The sequence below is a fragment of the Manduca sexta genome, chromosome 11, assembly GCF_014839805.1.
Source record: "Manduca sexta isolate Smith_Timp_Sample1 chromosome 11, JHU_Msex_v1.0, whole genome shotgun sequence".
Classification (NCBI taxonomy): Eukaryota; Metazoa; Arthropoda; class Insecta; order Lepidoptera; family Sphingidae; genus Manduca; species Manduca sexta.
The window spans coordinates 5,593,619-5,602,707 of record NC_051125.1 but is presented as its reverse complement, the minus strand read 5'-3'; the positions used below and the strand labels follow the sequence as shown (position 1 = coordinate 5,602,707).

The following is a 9,089-nucleotide window of genomic DNA, read 5'->3' as shown; positions in this document are numbered from 1 at the left end:
AAAGATAATTAGTTTTAATAAGATAATTGTTTTTAGTTGTTGAATGGGTCTTCCCTTACAATAAAGCATAATGCTAGCGATTCTAATGTTGACGAGAGTAAAATTTAGACTTGATCACGACTTATGTTACCTGTGGTAAACGTTATTCTTATCATCGACCTTCCGAATAATATTTAAGGTGACAACAGCCAAGTTTCCCAGTTTCCCAAAAAGTCTCTATACAAGATAAGCATCGATTAAAACCGTGCAAAATTTCAAATAAGCCGTGTTGTTGATAATAAACAACTTAAATGGCTTTCGAGGCGCATCATATTGTAATTCTTATCCAATTTCGCGGGGAATTTCGCAAGCAAGTCTATTAATTACTCGCCCCCACTCTCGAGTTGTTTCAAAACAAACACTAATTAGGTGATTGAGTTACAAATTTCTCCGTCTCGTGAAAACTTTCCACATTTACGTAAGGGCTATTATTATTAAATTGTTAATTTTATGTGTTTTAAAAGTTCATAATTTTGTTAAGCGTTAACAGCGGACATCGGGCTGATGAAAATGTAAAGGAAAACAAACAAATGTTTGATTACAATTAAAATTTTTCGGAGAATAAAGTCCTAAATTACAGTTTATTAATGACAGAATATAATTTTATTACTCTTCTGAAATATTCTTGATTTTACTACGAAATATTGTCCTTAGTTGTAGTACAACTATAGATATTCGTGTCTAAAGAATAATTTAGTACGTTAAAAATGTAAATAACAAAAACGTTTCCATTTAATAGTTGCAAGAAAAATATAAAACAATACAGCAATAACAAAACTCCAGTTTGCCGTCCGATAAGTGCCAAGAACTAAAACAAGTCAAATCGTATAAATAATAAATGACAATAAAACGAATATTACTCGGAAACGATCTGTTGTTAGTTTTAGTAGGACGTCAGCACCGTTATTGATTAGTCTAATGTCTTATTTTTTGCGGCGATCCGTTAGGGACATTGTGGCAAAAACGAGAATGCCAAGATAGACCTTTTGTCGGCAAATTCTAGATAAGATTTATTTCTCTAATAAACGATTGGTATGCTTGTTGCGCAGACGATTAACAAGACAGGATTGTAGGCTTTTTGAACATTATCGGACTTAAACATTACTGTAGTGGTATTAAAGTAATATAATAGGTATGATAAAATACTATTCTTGTATGAATAACGTATTTAACTAAAACGGAATTGTCCTTTTTTTTATTATTATGTTGCGCACCCAACGTTACGGGAAGAGTAAAAAAAAATTATCAAAGTAATTTTAATTTTTTTATTCCTCGACAAATTCTGAAGAAGACTATCATATCATGGTAATGGATCAATTCATAATAATTGATGGTCGAAACTCATAATCATCAATATCGACGGATTTTAAGGTCTCTAAATTAACCCAGGAAAGGCGCAAGATAAAAATTTGATTCTGCAAATATCGCACTGAAAATATTTTTTTGCAGATCATACTATTCATCAAACTAGATGTATACGACTCTGAAGACATAATAATATATGTACATAATACAAGAAAACAAACATCAACATCACATATGCTCTTTGCGAGGACTGACAACACAAAATCCAACCGTAATCCCAAACATCTCTAGATTATTAACATTTAACAATGATGTAGCATTGTTGACACAAGGGCTACCATCTCCAACTTCGGTACGCAATTATTAAACGTTAAATGTTATATAAAGCAGGCTTTATGTCTAAAGTCATATAACTCAGATTAAATTCTACTATAATTACAGCCCTTTAGGTCTAACCACAACTTTGGTATCTCTAAATGTCTGTCTCATTTAATTTGATAGAGGTCAATCAATCTGATAGTACACACTCACGCCTTTTATCCCCGAAGGCGTAGATAGAGGCACAAAAAATATCAAACCTTGACAACTATAACTTTAAAAAGAAAATGCAAAAGTGGCTCGCTTAAAACAGGTATTTTATTTTATTGGTCAAGCTATGCATAACCATGTATGCTCTGTAAGAGGTAGAGGCTCTATCTGGTCAACGGAAAATCCCTTTACATCATGGTTGTCACAATCAAACAGTTACACCTTACTACCAAATAATCTTCGTGAAGATGCAGATGAAGTAGTATGTTGAAGACTTCAAGAGATGGGTATCTCTTGGAGTCTCAGAAGCTTCTATTTTATTTAAATCGTCTTAAGGGATTATGAGTTATAACAGAGCTAACAATCCCACCTCGTAAAGTTTTTTTCTTTTTCTAAACCTTTAGTTACATATATGTATACTCAAGAATGTTGAATTCATTTATAATGATACTACGCTATATCCAATAGTTATAATTTATCTTTGTGAATTATCGCTTGCCTTAATGGTGAAGGAAGACATCGTGAGGAAACCTGCATACCTTAGAAGTTCTCTATAGGAATTTCGAGGGTGTGTGAAGTCTATCAATCCGCACTAGGCCAGCGTGGTGGACTAAGGCCTAATCCCTCTCAGTAGTAGAGGAAGCCCGTGCCTAAGAGTGGGACGGTATATAATACAGGGCTAATATTGTTGAATAATATTAATTAATATTATTAAATTGTTTCTTCAATATGATATTCAAAATATAGAATTTGAATAAATAATATAAAAGAGTTTTCAGGTAGCAAGTTATCCTCGAATCGAATTTCGCAGGTATGTGAAGTCTCCCAGTCTAAACTACCCGAATTGTTGAATAATTTCAAAACCCTAATCTATTTTATGTCATTGATTAAATATATAGGTACTAAGTATACTATACAAAACAACGACAATAGATAATAATATTAGAAATTATTGTCTTGAATAAATATTACCTAATAAGGTACTAACTCCTTATATTTATTCCTTAGGAGACATTATAATGAGATAGTCAGCGTTATATAAAATGTACGCAAATATTCAAGGGTAGTTCGTGGAAAACATTCGTATTTCTGTGATAACAGGTTTTGTATATTTCGTTTAAATGGAAATGCATCTTAATAATGGAGGTACTTTGTTCATAATATTTATATCGTTTTTTATGGTAAAGCTAGACATTTTGAAATACAAAGATAACGTATAGTTAAATTACGTCTAATAATAATGGATATTTATGCCTTTAAAATTTAATATGACGAAATTTTAAATGCCGAAATATCCATGATTATTAATTATTTTTACATTTTTCTTCAACTGCGAGAACTAATCACTAACTAGACGTGAATTTAAATTCTTTACTTGCCAATACTTGTTTAGTTACCCAGATTAAAGCCGAAACAAAATGTATGAAAATGGACCTTGAGGTATCGCCTAAATAGTATAGTTAATTATGGACCGGACATCAGGACCCAATTTGTACTTCAAAAGTTATTACCAATAAGTAATAAGTCGTTGTCTTTTTCGGAATATGCGTGTAAAAAATGACACAGCGTCTTTCGAAATTAATACAAAATAACACATTTACAGAAATAATGCTGGTATGCGCATTAAAAACGTGGAAATCAAGATGTGGAAAAAATATTAAGAATTTTCATTGGTATTTTGCTCTCCCAAGGTATATTGAGTTAACATCGCATGAGCGCAAAATTTTTGTATGACAATCTTTCCAATATCTGATCTATATAATTTTAGAATTCTTTGGTAACATATAAGTGTAACTGCAAAACATACTATTAGTTGCAGCTATTTCGTTTAATATTACTAATGTAATTTTTACAACATTATTTTCACTCTCTGCTTGTTCAGCGAAATATTTATATAGTCGAAATAAACTATTCATTCATAGATGGCGTTAACTTCATTGTATTTTATGTTACTGAAAAGCCCTGTGTAATTGCAAGGACATAAATAACGAACCATTCGACACGTTGGAAGGTATCTCTGTTTAATGCTCGGAATCCCAATAAAGTCAGACTAGTGACAGTCGGTTACAGTTTTAATCTTATTTCATGTACGTCGTTTAATGTGCGCCTAACAATCACTTGTAGCGAGACAGCTTCGTGATTTGTTCCGTATACAATGAGCTCATAGGGTTGAACATTTTACATTAAAACATAAGTAATCACAGATTAAATTAAATAATCGTTTAGGTAGACATTAATGATGTCAATTATTCATATTTATTGATGAGGGTATTTAGATTAAGCATGATAAGTGAATAATCAGGAAAACTACATGACATGATATATCGAGGGGTGAAAGTGATATATTATAAGCGACTTTTTTGCGATATTATGTTATATGAATACATAACTCACTGTCGCAGAAAATGTCGCTTAAGCCAATTAGCCTTTACCTGTCGATAATAAAAAACATAATGCACCCAAGAAAACCGACTTTGGACTATTGCGAAATTAAAGCACTGTAGAAAAGAAAGTGACGTTGCAGCAGTTTCGCCACGAAAAAAAAACACCTTTTATAAAAAGGGCTTCTTTCGTTATCTCTTGTATCAGCAGAGTGGCGCAGTGGAAGCGTGCTGGGCCCATAACCCAGAGGTCCGTGGATCGAAACCACGCTCTGCTATATGTCACATTTACACTTTTGCTCATAAAAATAAATTAATTTTGCTACCCAATAAATAGTTCACAGCTATGTCCACACAAGCAGAGTGTCGCAGTGGAAGCGTGCTGGGCCCATAACCCAGAGGTTCGTGGATCGAAACCACGCTCTGCTATTTTGCTGTAAGTCAATATTTTTAATATGATTATAACCTACAACAATATTCAGTTGATACTATTATTCTTCATTATTATTTTGTCAAGAAATGGAAAAATAAACGCACAATATATTAGTCGCTTGATTAAACAATATATTGATAATATAATATGTTCTTTAACCTCTGAAGACGACTCACATAAAAATATTAAATAATTATGTTTTATTACTTATTCTAAATATTGGTCAAATATATGTATTATAGACGTGATATGTCGGTCCTGTGACGAATTACATAATAGAAAATAAAAATTATTAACACCAAAAATTATTTAATTTATGAAAATTATTTTAGCGTTAGATCATATATCAGATTCCGTCAAAGAAAAACGGGTAAGAAATACTATTATATTTTCTACAGTTCGCTAACATGACGAATAGGCCTGTTTGACTATAATATATGAGGTAGTGTCACTTTTTTATTTTTTTTTTACGGGCAGGGCTTAGGTCAGCCACTGCACCTGATGGTAAGTGGAGTGGAGTCCAATAGAATGTCAACTGACGAGAGATGATTACCCCGGCAGTCGACACAATTATGCCGGCCTGTTGGAACCGGATGTACACTTTTACAAATTTACAAATAAGAAATCTGCTGTAAAATACTGCAGCTCAATTTCTAGAAGCTAACAACACGCTCCTTTTTGCAATTTTCCTTTGCTTTCAAAAGCTGGTGACTATGATTTCTCTGATATTGAGATTTTTTATTAATTGTGATAAATAATACTTTTAATTGACTTCTTCATTTTTTAAAGAATAAAACATTTTAATACCAAATCATAATCAACATCCTAAAGTCATACACTTTTCCTGAAAAAGGAATCAATTATTGTCATAATTATACCAATAACATTTCCAACATATTTATTGTTAACAAATTATTTAATTACCTGATTAAAAATCTATCACAGCGAGGTACTTTATACCGAATAGATTTTCATACCCGTCCAACGAAGCTTGAACTACGTCTCTCTAAAAAAATGGTAATGTGTTCACACTCCATTCAAATTTCGACATCGTCTACTCTTTAATAATTTCTCGCACAAAGAGCACACTCAACGTTTGTTTGAAACATTCTAACGCTTCCTGTAAAACGTAGAATGGATAAATAATTTATTACAATAAAGAATGAAAAGTGCTGTTATATTTTTAATTGACTCGAAGGTAACGGAGCGAATGAGGGCACTGAAAGAGACCAATTCCAGCCATTGTCTTGTTGCGACCACTGTAGATGTTCACAGGAAACAATTTTATTTGCTCCAGTTACTGACGAGATTATTTTTCATTTTATTTTTGTGCGTTTCGCGTGTGTTGCATTCTTAGCTGCGACACTGAATGAACATTCATTTAGCTCTTTTTTGAACGATTCGAATAACAACGTAAGTTTCTTATAGACAACGCTATTGTGGATTAAATTGGGGAATAAACTTTAACTCCTATGAGGACATATTCTTCAGTACTTGCTTAGAAACACTGATTAGCAACTCACATTTTCATACTTGAACCTGTCAGTAAAATAGCATTTTGCTTTATTATGTCTCTTGAAAATGGTTCCATAATATTCTAAAATGCAAAGGGCGGCATGGAACTATATTTGTAGTATTTTAATAAGTCATTGTCAATTGTTCCATCACATTTCCTTAGCCAAAAAATAAGTGAAGTAAATTAAACGCTCGGCAAGCACACTCGTCAAAGCAAATCTACTGAATGGGAATAATGTAGAATACTCGACGGGCCATAGTCGTGGAAAGGAGTGCTTATTTCTGTTTTTATATTTCATTATTGGCCCTCTCATCTCGTATTGCACTCCATTCGGATTCATAGAGGCCGCCATAAAGGATTGAAACGTGAGAGGGGCATTTCAATGGCGTAATTGCAAGTGCACTTTTTTTTAATTCAATTCCTGTCGGCTACGGTAAAGCTGGAATGCACTTCATTGATATCGCTATAAAGTAATGAGATTTTTTTTCTTAAAATAATTTGTTCTTATGTAAAATATGTAATAAATTTAATATATTGTAAGTGGAATAAAAAAAAACTTTATTATGAGATTATTTTTGTATGCTAAATCCGATTACGCTATTTCCGAAGTAATAACTTTTTTATTACTATAATAAATGTAGGTAATACTTCCGACGAGGAAATTTTAATTACACTTTCCCGAAACAATAACTTTATAACAGCAATTGGGCGATATTCCATAAAAATAAAGTCTAAAACCTCTTCCATGATAAGTAAAACGCTTTTTTAAAAGTCGGGTTAAGTACCGAAACATTATTAGTCCGTGAAGTATTTTTTCCAGGAGATGACGAGGAAAATGAGCAATTACACGGCGGCGGTGGCTCAACTTAAACGCCTAATGAAATTTAGAGTATGCCAAATGGAAACTGACGTCCATAGAGTCTACGTCTGAAATGATTCAGATACACATTTCTATGCAAAAATAAATTCGACTAATTTGTCATTATAAAGTGGTGTAATATTTTTTTATAAATAATAATATGGTTTTAAAGGTTAGTTTTCAAATTTTATTTGGAAGGTTAACGTCACATATTTATAATGTTAACGGAAAGAATAATTTATTTCGAAAGTAAATTAATTAAAAATACATACACTTTTCAGCAAAATTACAAGAGCGATTTAACCACAGCTATGGAAATTGTTCATTTTATTAATGGCGCGTATTATAAATTGGATTCATTTGGATCCATTCATTTTAATAATATCAATAATTAAAGAGCACCGCAATATAATGAACTACCACTTTGTTATTGTGACAAATAATTATGTATGCAAGACTACTTTACACCGTTCCATTTCTTTACATCTTCATACCATCAGCTACCAACTCTTGAATTCAGGAGCACGGAAAATTATCCCGAAATACAATTAAAGTGTAAAGCAATTTATTTTAATTTTAATCCTTGCCTGCCAGCCTGTGCCACGTCTTCGCAGGAACATTTGGACCTTAACAGCAAGCGTTAATATTCATTTCTGAACTTGAGCATACATATATTATTATGGTGTCGTAAGGTTCTTAATAAAGTGTAATTATATGAAATTTTGCCGCTGTATGTAATCAAGTTATCGAGTCTCAAAAGCATTAAACATTGGATTATATTTAACGTTACATTTTAATACCTTCGTTGGTATGATTTTGTATACCCCACATTATTGGTAAGATAATCAATTAAGTCTTCAAAGTGTACAAATATTAATTGACGAATCGACTGGCAAATGAATTTGGCGACCCCTTGCAGTAGTGGTGATCAATCATTCTACATTACTTGATAATACATAGACTGTCAGTATTAATCGGAGCGGTTTGCCACAGTATTTCGAACTAACATGCATTGGTTTTTGAATACTGTAAGTATAGCTTATTCGTTGTTAGAGATCTTTCTAGTCTGGGGTGATCACTAAAGTTTAGTGTATGAGTTTTGACGTCGTTTGCACCATTGGCACACACTGGTTGATGATGGGGTATAATTGTTGATGGCATCCTTTGAGTTATAGGATGCGGGTGCTTCTTCAAAAATAATTAGTAACGGAAACGATTTGTTATGAGAATTGTATTTGTTGTTAATAATTCGAAAGATTGATATGTTACTTCCACAGAGAATAAGATTTCTTTAACTCTTAATGAATCTTTTTGGTAAAGTAATTAATCTCGGAAATAGCGTTTGTATAACTTCACACAATAATTAGTTTAGGTACATCAGCAACGAAAACATTACGTTTTATGCTTCACCTAACCTCTTTTCTATTTCTGTTAAACGAATTAACCAATGTAACCATAAAATCGATGCAATCACTCACCGTTTTTTTGCAACAATGCAAGCACAAGTGGGCATGCAAACAATCTAGCAAGAATTTCATTACGATGACAATGTCGGCAAGTTCAATTTTCTTGAGATAACGAGCGTTGTTGAGATTGTTTCAGCTCAGTTGAGGCCACTTTGACCCCTGGCCCGTGAACATCGCCAAGATTCTCATTAAACGTCCGCTAAAGAACTTTAACATGTTTAAAAGTTTGCATACGTGTCATAAATTTTATCGGTTTGTTATTGTTGTCAAAATATTGAAAATGTAACCTCATTATTTGTTTTGTTTAAGGCGTTGATTAAAAAATATTTTTTTACGTAGGTAAATCGTCAGTTGACTATCTCCCGCCTTGGGATGGGCGGGAGGGCGTGTCAGACTTTACCGACTAAAAACCTACGGTGTTCCCATCCTTTGCCTATGTGCCTAGGTCCAAGATCCGGTGGCATTGAGACCTAGGCAGGCACCGGCCCTAAAGGGCCCCGCAAATTACTCTGACACTGCTCTTCGAGGCGCGCGTGGAACACTACGCGCCGAACACACGGGC

The 9,089-nt window shown here is 33.0% G+C and overlaps 1 non-coding gene across 1 annotated transcript; it reads left to right on the top strand.

The window, feature by feature from the left end:
* The first annotated feature begins 4,459 nt into the window (after window positions 1-4,459).
* Window positions 4,460-4,531, top strand: Trnam-cau. The gene has a single exon. It is a non-coding gene; the product is annotated as a tRNA-Met (tRNA).
* Window positions 4,532-9,089: the final 4,558 nt, after the last annotated feature.